Genomic DNA, 17,012 nt, shown 5'->3' on the forward strand with positions numbered 1-17,012 from the left:
TTATTTTAAAATGAATTTAGAACCATTTTTCTGTAGATCTTCTTCTTTTTCAAACTCTTCTACCTCTGAATCTTCAAGGTACAAAGGTTTAGTAAATAGTGAAGAAATCACTATTGAAGATTTTACAAAGCATATTGATGATCGGGAAATACCCAAAGTTCAAAAGAAACAAATTTATGAATATTCAAAGTTTCCTCTATTCAAAACTGATTTTACTATCAAAATTGAAGAAAGAGATATTCAGATTTCAAAGCCTTTTGAAGAAATTTATCTTTTAAATCCAAAGACCCTCGAGAAGCATAAAGAAAAAGATTATAAGTATATCCATATAGGCCTTGTCCAGGTAGGAATAAAGCCTCTTACCAGAGAAGGTTTAGATACTTCAATTTTAACAGTCCTTAGAGATGCTAGGTTTCCAAATTTTTAGGATTCTTTATTAGGTACTGTCGAGTCAAGCCTCAATAAAGGACCAATTTCTTTCAATTGTTTTCCAGACATTACAATTTCATTAAATGATAAAAATGTTTTAAAGAGCATTATTCTTCAAATAAAGACAAATAATTACAAAATGCTTGAAGAATCTATTCCGATAGCATTGATTTTCAAAATATATTACAAAGCTATGATTTCTGCTTTTGGTTCAAAACACAAGCTCCATTCACCAAAAGGAAAAACCTTATTCCTACAAACAGATCTCTCCAAATCCAACGCAACAATTCCAAAAACCATTCAATGGAAAGACATCACTCTTCCAAAAGAATGGATCCTTAAAGGTGCAACCCAACCTGAATTCCCAAAGCAAACAGAACCAAATACAAATCTCAAAAATATAACCCAATTCCCAGATGGAAAAGTAAAGCTTACATTCAACAGGAAATCAACCTCTTCTAGATTTTCTGATGATGATTCTTCAACATCGACCATAGATATTGGAAGGGTATCAAAAATACCTTCTATTATTTATGCTCCTTACAAAGAACCAACTCTATCTCAAACACAACCAAGATTTTCAACATCTGATATACCAAGCTCAAACAACATACTATAGAATGTTGATTACCAAAGCAATATCCCCAGACCATTCTACAATGAACCAAAGCAAGAATATGAAGATATAGAGATCGTCTCTACCCCCTCTTCACCATCACTATCTGCAATAACACAAAATCTAGAAGCAGAAATCAACATGATTTGAAAAAAAAATTAAATTGATAAAAAGCTTTTACATGAAGATTTCTATTCAAAGAAAAACCATTCTAAAAAACTTTGGTTTTTTAAGAATTTTTTACAAGAAAAAGACAGTATTCAAGAAAGATACTATCAATTTTGCATTCAAAACAAAGTCCAAATCAAATTTTTTGATTGGTTTCAGATTTATTGCAAAGAAAATAGTATTCTTTATCCCTTCAAAGAAAAGCTTATTTGTCCTGTCACTGTAAGAAATAAGGCTCCAGAGTAGAAGGTTGGAGAAAACCTAACTATCCAGTCTGAACATCCTCCCCTTAGGAAGATAACCATTCCTTTTGGAGAGAATGAAATAGAGGCTTCACCTTACAAATTGGTAGGAGAAGATCTTGAAAAGAATGTCAAAAACATTGTTCAACAGAATAATTTCTCGAATATCTATCTTAACACAATAGGGAAGCAGCTTGTTAGGATAGAAAGCCAGATCCAAAAACCTCTTGTAGTCTTCACCTCTCCAATCCCCAACACTGAACATCCAAAAGAGACAAGCCAATCAGAAAAGCTCAAAAATCCAGTCTTCAAACCCTACCAAATCTCAAAGCCTAGCCAAGATCAATTTTAAAAGCAAACTGAGTTTGCTAGAGCAGTCAGAGAACAGCTTAGCAAATTAGCAACTTCTGAGTCCTCCAAAAACCTAGTGCCAGATACTCCTCAAAGCAGCAAGAATATCAGTACAATAGATCAAGCCCAAAGCGATGAATCCAATGATTCAGAGCTTGAAAATGTCACTGAAAAACCATCCAACATCAACAGATTGGGATGACAAGCCCCTAGATTAACCTGGCATACTCCTAGGAATACTGCTCCAGATCTAGGAATAGAAAATAGGAACAATATCCTAACCCAATCTAGATTCAATGCCTCCTCCATCTATGAATGGAATATAGATGGAATTTCAGAATACAATATTCTTGGTCTCTTACAACAGATGACCATGGCAGCCAATACTTACAAAACCCAAAGCAGTACCTTTGATAGAGCCATTGCTGAGCTCCTTATAGCTGGATTTTCAGGCCAGCTTAAAGGATGGTGGGATTACCATCTCACACAAGCACAACAGCTCCAAATCCTAGGTGCCATCCAAACCACAATAGAAGGGACCCCCATCTTAGATGAACTAGGAAATCTGATTGAGGATGTTGTGTTAACTCTAATCCTAACGATTTCTCTCCACTTTATAGGAGACCCTTCTCTTCTGAAAGATAAGAATGCTGAACTCCTTAGCAATCTAACCTGTAAAAAGCTTAGTAATTTCCAAGCCTACAAAGATACCTTCCTGACCAGAGTCATACTTAGGGAAGATTCAAGCCAACCTTTCTAGAAAGAGAAATTCTTAGCTGGCTTACCTAAGATTCTAGGTGAAAGAGTTAGGAATACCATAAGAGAAGCCTATAATGGCCAGATCCCTTATGATTTCTACACTTATGGTGAATTAGTGAGCCTTACCCAGAAAGAAGGATTGAAGATATGCCATGACCTTAAACTCCAAAGACAACTCAAATGGGAAATGAAAAAGACTAGGCAAGAACTAGGTAGTTTTTGTAACCAGTTTGAGTATAACCCCATAGAGCATTCCTCTACCTGCAAAGGAAAATGCAAAGAAGATTTTTCCAAATCTTTTAAGAAAAAACATTTTTTCAAAAGCAGGACTCCCAAAAACAAAGAGAATTTCTACAAAAAATCATCATCTTCTAAATTTTCAAAACAAAATTCCAAAAAAGATTTTAGCAAAATTACTTGCTATAAATGTGGCAAGAAGGGCCATATTTCAAAGTATTGCAAGTTTTCCAAAAAAACTCCATGAGCTCCAAATAGAAGAAGAAGTTTTAAGCAAAATTTCAGCTCTTCTTGTTGATTCCTCTGAATCAGAATTTTCGAATAGTGAGGAAGAATTTCAAATTGATAAAATCAAAACCTCATCCGACTATTCTGAATCAGATTCTGAAGGTATTTCAAAGAATATTAATATGCTCACTAAGTAACAAGAAGCTCTTCTTGAAGCCGTCAAGCATATTAATGACCCCCAAATCCAAAAACAAGTTTTAAAAGAAATTCTAAAAACTGAAACACTTGTCCCCTCTTCTAGTAAGAACACTTATGATCTTGGATAAAGGGAAAAAGCTAAAAAATCCTCTTCCTACTGTCCAAGAACTTCAGAAAGAAATCAAAGCCATCAAAACAGAGCTCAAAGATTTGAAAGAAAAACAACAAAATGATTTTATTTTGCTTCAAAGTCTGATCCTCAAACAGAATAGTGATTCTGATTCTGGAGAGGAAAATGATTTTCAAAATCTTAAAGTTTCTGAAAGTGTTCCAGAAAACTTCATTAATGTTTTAAAGAAAATTACCTTAAGAAAATATTTGATCCAAATAAAACTCATTTTCCCTGGTGATTTCCAAATAGAAACCATCGCTTTATTTGATACAGGAGCAGATCTCAACTGTATCAATTATGAGCTGGTTCCTAAAAGGTATCATCAAGAAACTAAAGAGAGGCTTACTTCAGCCAATAGTTCAAAGATTAGGATTGCGGGAAAAACTGAAGCTGCAATTCTAAATAATAATATTGCTTTAAAAAATATTTTTATTCTTACAAAAGATCTTCAGCAAATGGTTATTTTGGAAACTCCATTTATCAATTTGATTACTCCTTTTAAAGTAACTACTGCTGGTATTATTTTTAAAGATAAAGATTCAAAGATTGTTTTCCCTTTTATAGAAAAACCCAAAAAGAGAAATCTCAATCTTATTAAAGCCCACTCAATTTATAATTTTCAGATAAATGCTTTGATCAAAGGAAAACAAACCCAGCTTTTCCACTTGAAACAAGAAATGGGTTTAAAAAGAATCCAAAATCAAATGCAAAATGATTTCGTCCAAAGAAAAATCTCTGATTTGCAAAAGAAAATTGAAAATGAAGTTTGTTCTGATCTTCCTAATACTTTTTGGAGACGAAAACAACATATGGTAGATCTACCATATGAAAAAAAATTTCTGATAAACAAATCCCTACCAAAGCAAGACCCATTCAAATGAATGAAACCCTAGAAAGCCATTGTAGATTAGAAATAAAAGACCCAGAGCAAAAAGGTTTGATTACCAAATCTAGATCACCCTGGTCATGTGCAGCTTTCTATGTCAACAAAAATAGTGAGATAGAAAGAGGAACACCTAGGTTGGTGATTAATTACAAACCTTTGAATAAAGCCCTAAAGTGGATTAGGTACCCAATTCCAAACAAAAAATATCTTCTTCAAAAGCTTCATTCTGCTTTTATTTTTTCAAAGTTTGATATGAAATCAGGATTTTGGCAAATCCAGATTCATCCAAAAGACAGGTACAAAACAGCTTTTACAGTTCCATTTGGCCAGTATGTAATGCCCTTCGGATTGAAAAATGCTCCTTCTGAATTTCAAAAAATCATGAATGACATTTTCAATCCTTATTCAAAGTTTTGCATTGTCTATATTGATGATGTGTTGATATTTTCAAATTCTCTAAAGCAACATTTCAAACACTTGGATACATTTTTCTATGTTGTTAAGAAAAATGGTTTAGTAGTTTCAAAATCCAAGATATCTTTATTTCAAACAAAAATTAGAATTCTTGGACACTATATCTCCCGGGGAACTATTACCCCAATTGAAAGGTCTCTAGCCTTTACTTCAAAGTTTCCAGATAAAATTTTGGAAAAAACACAATTACAAAGATTCCTTGGTAGTTTAAATTATGTTATGAATTTTTATCCAAATTTGAACTGTCTTGCAAAGCCCCTTCATGATAGGTTAAAGAAAAACCCCCCTGCATGGACCGATGAGCATACAAAGATTGTCCAAAGCATAAAAAAGCAAGTTTCTGAAATACCATGTTTACACCTAGCTGATCCATCTGCATTCAAAATTGTTGAAACTGATGCATCAAATCTAGGGTATGGTGGGATTCTTAAGCAAGTTCAAAACAACAAAGAATGTATTGTCCAGTTTACTTCTGCACACTGGAATGATACACAAAAAAACTATTCAACTATCAAAAAAGAAATTCTTTCGATAGTTTTGTGCATTTCAAAATTTCAAAGCGATCTTTTAAACCAAAAATTTCTTTTAAGGATTGATTGCAAATCTGTTAAAGAAGTTTTACAAAAAGATGTTCAAAACATAGCTTCCAAACAAATTTTTGCCAAATGGCAAGCTATTCTTTCTATTTTTTACTTTGAAATCGAATACATAAGAGGAAATTCGAATTCAATTCCAGACTTTCTAACTAGAGAGTTTCTTCAAAAACAGAAGTGAAAATGCCAAGAAAATAAAAAACAAAATAAGAAAAGTCGACAGCAAGCTCAAAGCCTGTCCAAAGTCCAAAGAAGGAAATTTTGCCTTCTTCTTCAAAGCCCATCAAAACCTGGACCGAAATCATCCAGGAAGAAATTGACCAAAGCAAGGCCGATTCGGCCCAAACAATTTCATTAAATGATAAAAATGTTTTAAAGAGTATTGTTCTTCAAATAAAGACACATAATTACAAAATGCTTGAAGGATCTATTCCGATAGCATTGATTTTCAAAATACATTACAAAGCTATGATTTCTGCTTTTAGTTCAAAACACAAGCTCCATTCACCAAAAGGAGAAACCTTATTCATACAAACAGATCTCTCCAAATCCAACGTAACAATTCCAAAAACCATTCAACGGAAAGACATCACTCTTCCAGAAGAATGGATCCTTGAAGGTGCAACCCAACCTGAATCCCCAAAGCAAACAGAACCAAATACAAATCTAAAAAATATAACCCAATTCCCAAATGGAAAAGTAAAGCTTACATTCAACAAGAAATCAACCTCTTCTAGATTTCCTGATGATGATTCTTCAACATCGACCATAGATATTGGAAGGGTATCAAAAATAACTTCTATTATTTATGCTCCTTACAAAGAATATATATATATATATATATATAAGTCACACTCAAATTTTCTCTTAATATGAATTAAATATTATATTTAAAAGTTATGAAAAAAATAGTAACTAATATTTTTATAAAGAATTTATTGGAGAATGACAAATTTTAATTAGCAATGGTACTGGACGAAATTGGAAAATAGTCAACAAATTGATTATTTAAGATAATTAAGTGTTATGATTAATTTGATAATTAATTATGAAATAAGGGCTAAAAGTATAATTGCATTAATATAGGGTTTAAATGGGAATTATTATGGTTGATATTTTTATAATTAAATATGTCGGTAATGACATTTTAGTAATTTCACCATTAAAAGCAAGAGTAAATAAATAACTCTCTATTTTTTAAAATTTTCATTTTGGCCAAAATAAGTAGTTAGGAATTTAATTGAAATACTAAAGAAAAGCTGGAGGGTTAAACAAGAATTTGCAAGGGAAAATAGTTAGTAATTAAAAAAGATGATGGGCTAAATGGTTATTAAGTAAAAGTTGAGAGATCAACTTGCGATAGAAAGGAAAGAAAGAAGGAGATCGACGAAGAAGAAGAAGAGGAGGGAGAGGAAGGATGATGCCATCCGTGGCAGGTGGAGAAGGAGGCTCGTTCGAGGCGCGATGGTGATGACTGGTGGAAGAGCAGATGCCGGCGAGTACAGCAGCAATGAGGGCAGTAGTGAACAGCGAAAAAAAAGAGAAGAGGCAGCAGATTTTCGACGCTGTGCATGGCGTCTTCGGCGACAATAGCAGCTGAGTTGGGTGGCGATCAACTCATCTAGGCGTGGGCTTTCCATTTGGGGCAGCATCAGCGGCAATGGTGGCCGGAGAAGAGAGTTCCGGCGAAGGAGAGGCAGCCGAGTTTTTGGACTTTTCCGGCCATCTCCTGCGAATTATGGCTGATCGGAATTCATCGATAGACTCTCCTCATCACAAGCTTTCCAATGACATTAATTTTGCGGCGATCGGACTCCGTTTGAAAATCAACGGTCGATACTGTCTGTGATTTTCTTCGGATGATCGGGAGCTGGATCAGAGAATTAGGTGCTAGAATTATCGCCTATGAGTTATCTCGAGTTTGTAGGCACGCCTCAAATCATAGATTGAACTCCGGCGGCTGAAGGCTAGCCGGCCGATTTATCAAGCATCTCGGTAATTCTTTAACTTATAGATCTTAGAGATTGTTAATTAAAAAATTTATATTGTTTAATTATTGTGTTGTTTTATGGTGGACATGATGGAGTTGAATTAGTTTAATACCAGAAAAATTATGCGTGGATTTATTGTTAAAATAAATATTATGTCAGACCGTCTGCCAATAATTATGATCCGTGATATGTTGTGGGGTCGGAAAAAATAATATAGTTTCCGACTCACGTTAAGTAATTGATGAATATTAGAAGTGTTTATGGCAGGTTCTGGACCCGTTATACAGGGGATAAACGTCCGTAATTTAAGGAAGGTTATGCCAAATTTTCAGTAGAATTTCTGAGTCGAAATTCTTAGACAATCAGTTGTAGGAGTCTAGGCCTAGGGTATTTATTAAATATTTTATTTTTATTGATTGAATTAGATAATCCATCATTTCCACACGAGGCATAAGAGTAGAGGAAGGGGGTCATCAGAACTGTGAGTTAAAATTATATATATGTTATACCTGTGTCATGCTAAATTTATATAGCAATTCTGATTTTACTATTCCTATATCATTGATATTGTGAATGCAGGTTAACTCGGGATGAGAAGATAGTAGAACATGCTACCTGATGGATTGCATCAGGACCGCGTGCGCACCGGTATAAATCTGAGACAGGTAGTAAAAGAACATTTTAAGACTTGCCTTGGTCGAGTTCAACTCTCTGGGTTGTGAAGAGTTTGATTGTCAAATTAAAGGGCCTTGGTCGAGCGTTGCTCTCTGGGCGCCGACTTTATTAGAAATTAAGTTACCATACTGGATTTAAGGACTCTGGTCGAGCTTCGCTCTCTGGGCGCCAGTTCTGTTGGAATGAGAAAGCCAAAAAGGCTGTTAGTGTTGGGGTTAGGATTCTGCTGAGGTGCTCATCCCATGGCATGTAAAATATATTTTATTGAATCATGGCATGACACGTGATTCTACATGAGCCAATATTTATTTTGATTAAACAAATATTTTATTTAAGTGGTTGTATGCATCTTTGGATATATGATTTTAACTCACTATCGAGACTGACAGTCTCAAATTTAACTGTTTTTCAAGTGTTTGTTATTTTTCCGCAGTTCTTTTCCTCTGGCAATCCGACTTCCTTCGTCTTCTGGTTTTAATGTAATTGATTTTATTGATATGTTTGATTTTTCTAAAAATTCTAAATTCTCCGCAATAGTAATTTCAAAACTTATCAGTTTGTAATGGCATGTAAATTCATGTATTGACTATTTATGCTGGCAGACTGAATTAAAAATGTAGTGTATGGGTGGTTAAAAGTTGGTTATGAAATAGTGTTACAATGGATAGAACTTGAATTATATTTTGATTGTGTTAGCAAAAAGTCAAGTTTGCTACGAGTTTTGGTGGTCTTATGCCTATCAATTCCCTAGCGTTGGTACGTGGGCCCACAGATCGGCTCGTGACAAATGATCTACAACAAGGGCATGACCTTTTCTCACCTATCGAAGCAGGGCCACACAAGTGGGGAGATCATCAATTACATGGCCATTGATGCAGAGAGAATTGGTACCTTTACTTGGTACATCCATGATCTGTGGTTGCTCTTCTTGCAAGCTGGTTTAGCCTTGTTGATATTGTATAAGTATCTTGGGCTCGCATCACTTACAGCTTCTTTTGTCACAATGATTATCATGTTACTAAATTATCTGTCAAGAACCTGGCTCATAAAGGGATAGGGTAATATTGGTTCTTGGATTTGAGATAGAAAAGAGAATAAGAAGAAGGAAAAGATGAGGAATAGAGAGAACAAAAATATGAGGAGGAAGATAGACTTTGTATTGATATTCAGCCTAAAAATACAATAGCCTCCTTTACCATATTAATAGCCAATGACTGGCACCATTCCAATATACCAATTATTGTAACAGAATCCAACTAAAAGACAAACCAAAATAATGACAAAATGACTATGCAAAAAAGGAATAAAATAGAAAAAATAACTTAGCTAAGACTGCTAAATACTACTCCTAGCCGTTTTGCCAACAATTAACAAATCATATTACAACCAATTTCCTTATCATATATATTCTCAATGCTCATAATCCATCTTCTGGTCAGCCAACATTCCCTGGGCTTCCTTAGCTATCATCATCTATTGCAAGCTCGGACCAACTATTATAACTTGTTGCAGGTCTTTCTCGATCAATCCTTGGGCCTTGACATTATCCTTTGGGTAGATTGCAAGAAACATTCTAAGAAAAGCTGATGGAATCGAAAGATAAAAGAATGAAGACAACATCTGAGATTTTAGGAATATAAGGATTTTCAAGCTTCAAGGATGGGAAATGAAGTTTTTGATAAAAAAATTTGATCTCAGGAAGATAGAGGAAGGATGGTTGAAGAACTACTTTTACACCTCAGCAATTGCCAATTCTTTCTTCTGGGTTGCTCCCACTTTCATGTCTGTGGCTACTTTTGGTGCTTGTATGTTAATGGGAATTCCACTTGAAACTAGGAATATTTTATATGCACTAGCAATATTCAGGATTCTTCAAGAACCAATATATTTTCTTCCTGATACAATTTCTATGGTAGTTCAGACCAAGGTTTCCCTTGAATAGAATCGTATCCTTTCTTTGTCTTGAAGACTTGCAGTTTGATGTTGTTGAGAAGCTTCCAAGATTTAGTTCTAATATAGCAATTGAGATAGTTGATGGGAACTTCTCTTGGTATTTGTCATTACCTCTCCTAACATTGAAAGATATTAATTTCAAAGTGTTCAATGGCATATGAGTGTTGCAGTTTGCAGTGTTGTTGGTTCAGACAAGTCAAGCTTAGAGTGTTGCAGTTTGCAGTGTTGTTGGTTCAGACAAGTCAAGCTTACTTTCTAGCATCTTAGAAGAAGTTCCCAGAATCTCAGGGACTGTCAGATTATGTGGGACAAAGGCCTATGTTTCCCAATCACCTTGGATACAGAGAATTGAAGAGAAGATATTGTTTGGTAAGGAGATGGAAAGAGAAAGGTACGACAGGATACTGGAAGTATGTGCACTGAAGAAGGACATAGAGATCCTGTCATTTGGTGACCAAACAATTATAGGCGAGAGGGGTATCAACTTAAGTGGTGGACAGAAGCAACGAATACAGATTGCTCGCGCTCTTTACCAAGATTCTGATATCTATCTATTTGATGATCCGTTCAGCGTTGTAGATGCTCATACTGGATCTCATATATTCAAGGTGAAAATCTTCTTTCGCAACACCATTATACATAATGGAAGCTAACAAACTTTCTTTTGTCATGTTGAAAAGAAATTATAAATCAAGGTTAGAAAAAAACCATTTTGTTATATTTCAATTGCCTTTTAGCTCATAGCCTTCATTTTTGCATGGCAGGAAGTTTTGCTTGATATATTGAATACGAAAACAGTTATATACATCACTCACCAAGTTGAGTTCTTACCTGCTGCTGATTTAATCTTGGCAAGTAATTTACATTTCTGTCTTTTCTTGCATTTGAGAAAATCATTGGATTACAACATGTGCCATCTTTATAGGTCATGAAAGATGGAAGGATCACACAGGTTGGACAATATAATGACATCCTTATCCCAGGATGTAATTTTGTGGAACTTGTAGATGCACACAACACAGCTTAATGCCAATTGATTCGAAATGGCCAGGGCCACTTTTTGAAAATGGAAGTACTAGTGCAGATGATGGCGGCAAATAGCAGTATTGATAAAGTTATACAGAAACAAGAACACTTACAAAATAGTAAAGAAGATGAGATAGCTAGGCCAAAAGGACAACTCATTCAAGGAGAAGAGAGGGAGAAAGGTAGAGTTGGGTTTCCAGTCTACTGGCAGTACGTTACAACAGCATTTGGAGAGGCTCTAGTGCCCATTATATTGCTGGCAGCAGTTCTCTTTCAGATCCTTCAAATTTGTAGCAACTATTGGATGGCATGGGCAACTCCTGAGTCAAAGGATGTGAGACCTCTCGTTACTAAATCTACAATGATAGGTGTCTATGTAGCTTTTACTATAGGAAGTGGTTTGTGTCTCCTGGTCAGAGTCACCTTTCTTTTAACAGCAAGGTACAAGACAACAACTCTGCTCTTCAACAAAATGCATTACTGCATTTTCCGTGCACCCATGTCCTTCTTTGACGCAATCCCTAGTGGACCAATCCTGAATAGAGTAAGTAAGGTGCCTTGTGCTATATATTGTTTTTGATTGGGGAGGCCAAAATTCTACATTGGAATATAAAATGTTAAAGGCCCTGGCTATTTTCTGACCAAAGCTTTTGCTAGAAAGAAATTGTATGATTGGTTGTGCTTATATAGGCTTCTACAGACCAGAGCCAGCTTGATCTGCAAATGGCATATCAAGTTGATGCAGTTGCATTCACTTTGATCCAGCTCCTGGGAATCATTGGAGTAATGTCTCAGGTGGCGTGGCAAGTTTTTATCATTTTCTTCCCTGTCGCTTGTGTCTGCATCTGGTATCAGGTAATCCTCATGATCACTTCAAATCTCGATGCATCATTTTCTCTCTATATGTTTCTTTTTCTGTCATTTTCCATCATCTCTTTATTGCTGAAGTCACTAGAATCTTTTTTAAAATGTGTTAGTGGTCCGGTCTATATTCAGCTGTGGCCCTACGTTTATTATTACTTGTGCACAAACCTTTTCAGTATTTATTATGCAGAAAAAGAGGAATTCTCACCATCTTTTATGCACGGCAACAGAACTTTCACGATTAGAAGGATTATCTAAAGCCCCAATATTCCAGCATTTTTCTGAAACAATATCAGGATCAACTATCAGGAGCTTTGATCAGCAATCAAGATTCCAAAAAACTAACATGAAATTGATGGATTCATTTTCTCGGTCCAAATTTCAAATTGCCGGCGCAGTGAATGGCTTTGCTTCCGGCTGGATATGTTTTCTTCTATTACATTTGCAACGTCATTGGTTTTCTTAATCTCACTTCGAGAGAGAATTAATCCAGGTAATTTATTGTCTTCTTGTATCTTACTAGCCTTTTAATTGACAATATTTTGACAATCCTGAAATAGACATTCTCTTTTGTTTCTTCCATTAATTTTTTGAAGCTATTGCGGACCTAGCTGTAACATATGGACTCAACCTTAATACCTTACAAACTCGGTTCACGTGGAAACTCAACAATTTGGAGAACAAAATAATATCAGTAGAAAGAACACTTCAGTACATGTCTATTCCTAGTGAGCCTCCCCTTGTTATAGAAGGAAAGCGACTAGACCATTTCTAGTCACCGCTTGGAGAAGTTGCCATTAATAACCTGCAGGTTTGGTCTTTTCTTTTCTTTTCTTTTCTTTTTTACTTAGTTCAATTCATGGCTCAGTTTCATACCGACATATATGTTACTGATGACTAACATGATGTAGGTTTGGTATTCGCCATACACGCCTCTTGTTTTGCGAGGCCTCACATGCACTTTTCCAGGAGGGAAGAAAACTGGCATTGTTGGGAGAACATGTAGTGGTAAATCCACTCTCATTCAAACTCTCTTCCGCATTGTTGAACTAGCAGCTGGGCGGATTGTGATTGATGGTATCGATATCTCATCAATCGGACTGCATGATTTGAGGTCAAAGCTGAGCATATTCCTTAGGTTCCAACCATGTTCCAAGGGACTGTACAGAGCAACCTGGACCCGCTCGAAGAATACACAGATGAAGAAATATGGGAGATGGGTCTTTCCTGTTCTGTTCACTAGAAAAATGTTTTGTATTCTGAAATGTTTATTTTGAAGAAATATTTTTTAACTTGATATTCATAGTGTGGTGGGGTTTAGTTTTGATTTTTTTTTACTAGTGCTGCAGTTAGTGAGAATGGGGAGAACTGGAGTATGGGTCAGAGGCAGCTAGTCTGTCTGGGGCGTGTGGTACTCAAAAAGAGTAAGATACTGATCCTTAATGAAGCTACTGCCTCGGTCGATACAGCTACTGATAATTTAATCCAGCAAGCCATTAGGCAACAGTTCTGTAATTGTACCCTGATAACAATTGTGCATCGGATAACCTCAATTCTTTGATAGTTACATGGTTTTGCTTCTGAGCAATGGTAAATATAGCAGTATGCTATAATTAAGTAATGCATATTCTGTTAATGAGCAACGTTCTTGATTATTTGAATTGTGATGCAGGGCTTATTGAGGAATTTGATTCTCCAAGAAGATTATTAAACAAGTCATCTTCATTTGCACAACTTGTAGCAGAGTACACAATGAGGTCAAATACAAACTTTTAGAAGTTAACCTGACTAAGCTTTCTTATAAACATAGTTCAGATACAATAATAAGTGTCACCTATTCTAAGCCATGCTGAGACTTAAAACATAGGTTATTAGGTATATTTTAAACATTCCTTACATTTATAATCAAGTTTCAGGCCTACTATCATAGGTCAGTCTGTCCCACACTAGAAAGACGGTGTTGCCAGAGATTGATATCCACTATGACTTGAACTCTAAAGAAAACTTTATTCACAGAGTCTAACCTGATCTAGAACTCTGAAAATGGACAAGAGTATAAATCCTAATACAATTAAGACGACCTACAAATGTGGAGCTCCGAATGTAAAGGTTGAGCATAAAATTTGCCTGATCTTCTTCAAGTATTTCATGACATTTTCTGGAGTCTTGGGATGTTACTAGTGGGGAAATTTTTAGAAAATAAAGTTGCTCAGTTGCATATAAATTCTATAGACTAGATTTCATACAGTCTTTTTCTTTCTAAAAAAATGAATTTAAAGATAATTATTATAATTCAATAATTTGGAACAGTCTTATGAGAATTAATGATAAAAACAATTCTTTATCCAAAGATACACAGACGTGTAAGAAAGCATAATAAATGTCTAACATATTTGGCAAAATTATGTTTATTTAGTTTCAATAATGAATATTAGAAAGAATAAATGAATTTGTTTTAGCAGGTAATTTTGTGTGTGCTTTTAAACTCATTAAGCAGATTGTGCCTCTATATTAATTAAAAAAAGGGTATCAAAATAAATCAAATGATTAAAATCAAAACTAGTCATAATTTTATGATCTTGAATCGCAGTCGTATAATTAAAGATAAAACTCAATCCCCTAAAAAACTTAATTAGAACCAAACAACAGTTAATTGTAACTTATAATCTATCCAAACCATTAGGACTAGTTATCTTATATATATATATACATCTTTTCATGCGCATAAATTATGATAATTATATTCATTGTTATCTATATAATAAAAAATAAAATAATTATTAAATAAATTATTACAATATTAAAAATTGATATAATAAAACAGATTGTCGTCTTCACAATTTTAATTACGTAGCATTTAGCTCTAATTTTCATTCATCTAATTATATATTAAATGTTTTAATTAAATTAATCTAATTTAAATAAAAACATAGAATAGACACTTATAATGCATTGAAATAATATGTATTGCTTGATCAATGTAAATAGAACATTCTAATGAAAATTAATATTTTTATAAAAATAAGTATAGATAAAACTAATCCAACGCATATATACTATATTTTATTTTTGAAAAATTTCTAGATTATATTTATATTTAATGAACTTTTGATACTATTATATTATTATTTATAGATAATAATAATTATATATAATAATAATCGCCCTAAAATATTGAGCATAATTGTTCACAAATATGATCAAGATATTGTGTATCAAGAATGAAAAAAAAATGTGAATATAGTCGAATGGTAAAATTTCTCTTTGCCAAGGAGAAGACGCGGGTTTGATTCCTATTATCCGTCCAAGCCCAAGGTAAGGTAATTTTTTAAATAGGATAAAGGATTCAGTATAGTTGACCATCATAGTATAGTGATTCTATCCCCTATTTTCTTTCTTTTCTTTCCCCACCTGCTCCAAAAAAAATAAAAAACCTAGCTAGTAATTAATTAATTACTAGTCAACAGAAACAACCCTAATTCTTAAAAAAGATAATATTGCAGAGACGGGAACTTGTGACTTCAAGGTTATGAGCCTTGCGAGCTACCAAGCTGCTCTACCCTGCGTAATGAAGCGAAAAACTGAAAACTCTTTTATTTATTTTTTCTTGTCTTATAACTTTCATTTTTCTTTTTTTCTTTTTTTAACTTTACTTTAATAGAAAATATTTTAATATATTTAATATTTTAATATATTTAAGATAAAATAAAAAAAATAAAGAGTTTTTTCGATTATAAATTCCTCCAAAATTCATTATAATTTAGAATTTGTCGGCTGTTTTTAGTAAAAAGAAAAATTCCGAGGAGATATTTAAATATGCAAGACTCTATATTTTTTATGCATAGATAAGAAAAGAATATGAAATTCAATTTATTTATTATACCTTGCCCATTTTTTCACGAAAAAAAGAATTCAATCTTTTTCTTGCTGATCTTGTTGATGGAGGTTTCTTAATTAGTAATCAGAAATATCAGTAAAAAAATTTATCTACATGATTCTTTCTACAATTTACTCTAATGTTATGTCATAAAAAAATCAAAAAAATAAATTTTTCCTTTGATTCTAAAAAATACTTGCTCGCTAAAAATAAAAATGAATTAACTAAATTAAATTTAATTAACTCATTTTTATTTTTAATTAAGTAATTTAATTTTTAAATTAAGTTAAGTAATTTAATTTAATATTTAATTAATTTAACTTCAGACTCTACTTGATTTATGATTCAAATAAAAGAAATTGTGGAGCTGAAGTAACTCATTTAGAACATATTTTAACGGATTACATGGTACGATTGAATCGAATAAGCTCTTAAGGAATAAAAATTCGGCTGATTGTGAACCTTCAGATACTGTCTTATTCAATGTTTGTTCAATTGCTCTTTTACCTGCAAATGCAATATAGGCGTTAGGTTCAGCAATAATAATATCCTCTAACATACCAAAACTAGTCGTCACCCCGCCTATTTGTAGGAGATGTAAGGATTGATATATAAAATAACTTTTTATTCGATTGATAATCATATAAAGCAGAAGATATTTTAGCCATTTGCGTCAAACTCAAACTTCCTTCTTGCATGTGTGCTCCTCTGGAAGCACACATTAAAATAAGAGGTAAAAAATTTATTGGTAGCATACTCGATCAAACGAGTGATTTTCTTGCCTACTACAGATCACATACTACCCTTTATAAACTGAAAATCCATAACCCCAATTGCTATAGGAATGTTGTTTCGTTGACCTGTGCCTGTTTGAAAGGTCTCAGTTAATTCCGTCTTTCTTTGATAAGAATCAATACGATCTTTATAAGGTTCCTCTTTTGAATGAAATTCAATAGTATCCAGAGATACCATATCTTCATCCATAGGATCTCAAGTGCCTAGGTCAATTGAAAGTTCAATTCTATTTGAATTACTCATTTTCAAATGATATCCACATTGTTCACAGATATTCATTATTGACTTAAAAAATTTCTTATAATTTAATCCATAACAATTTTCGCATTGAACCCACAAATGCTTGTATTTTTTAGTTATATCGAGATCATTAGAACTTTCTCTTCTAGTTAAATCGCTACCATTCGTACTAGTTCTTAAACTGGAACTCTTGCTTTCACTACTATTTCCACTTTCACCACAAATGTAACTATAATGG

The 17,012-nt window shown here is 33.7% G+C and overlaps 1 pseudogene; it reads left to right on the forward strand.

Annotated features, from left to right (window-relative positions):
* The first annotated feature begins 6,586 nt into the window (after positions 1-6,586).
* On the forward strand, positions 6,587-13,825 carry LOC8266737 (annotated as a pseudogene).
* The last annotated feature ends 3,187 nt before the right edge of the window (positions 13,826-17,012 follow it).

Source organism: Ricinus communis, chromosome 9 (genome assembly GCF_019578655.1).
Source record: "Ricinus communis isolate WT05 ecotype wild-type chromosome 9, ASM1957865v1, whole genome shotgun sequence".
Classification (NCBI taxonomy): Eukaryota; Viridiplantae; Streptophyta; class Magnoliopsida; order Malpighiales; family Euphorbiaceae; genus Ricinus; species Ricinus communis.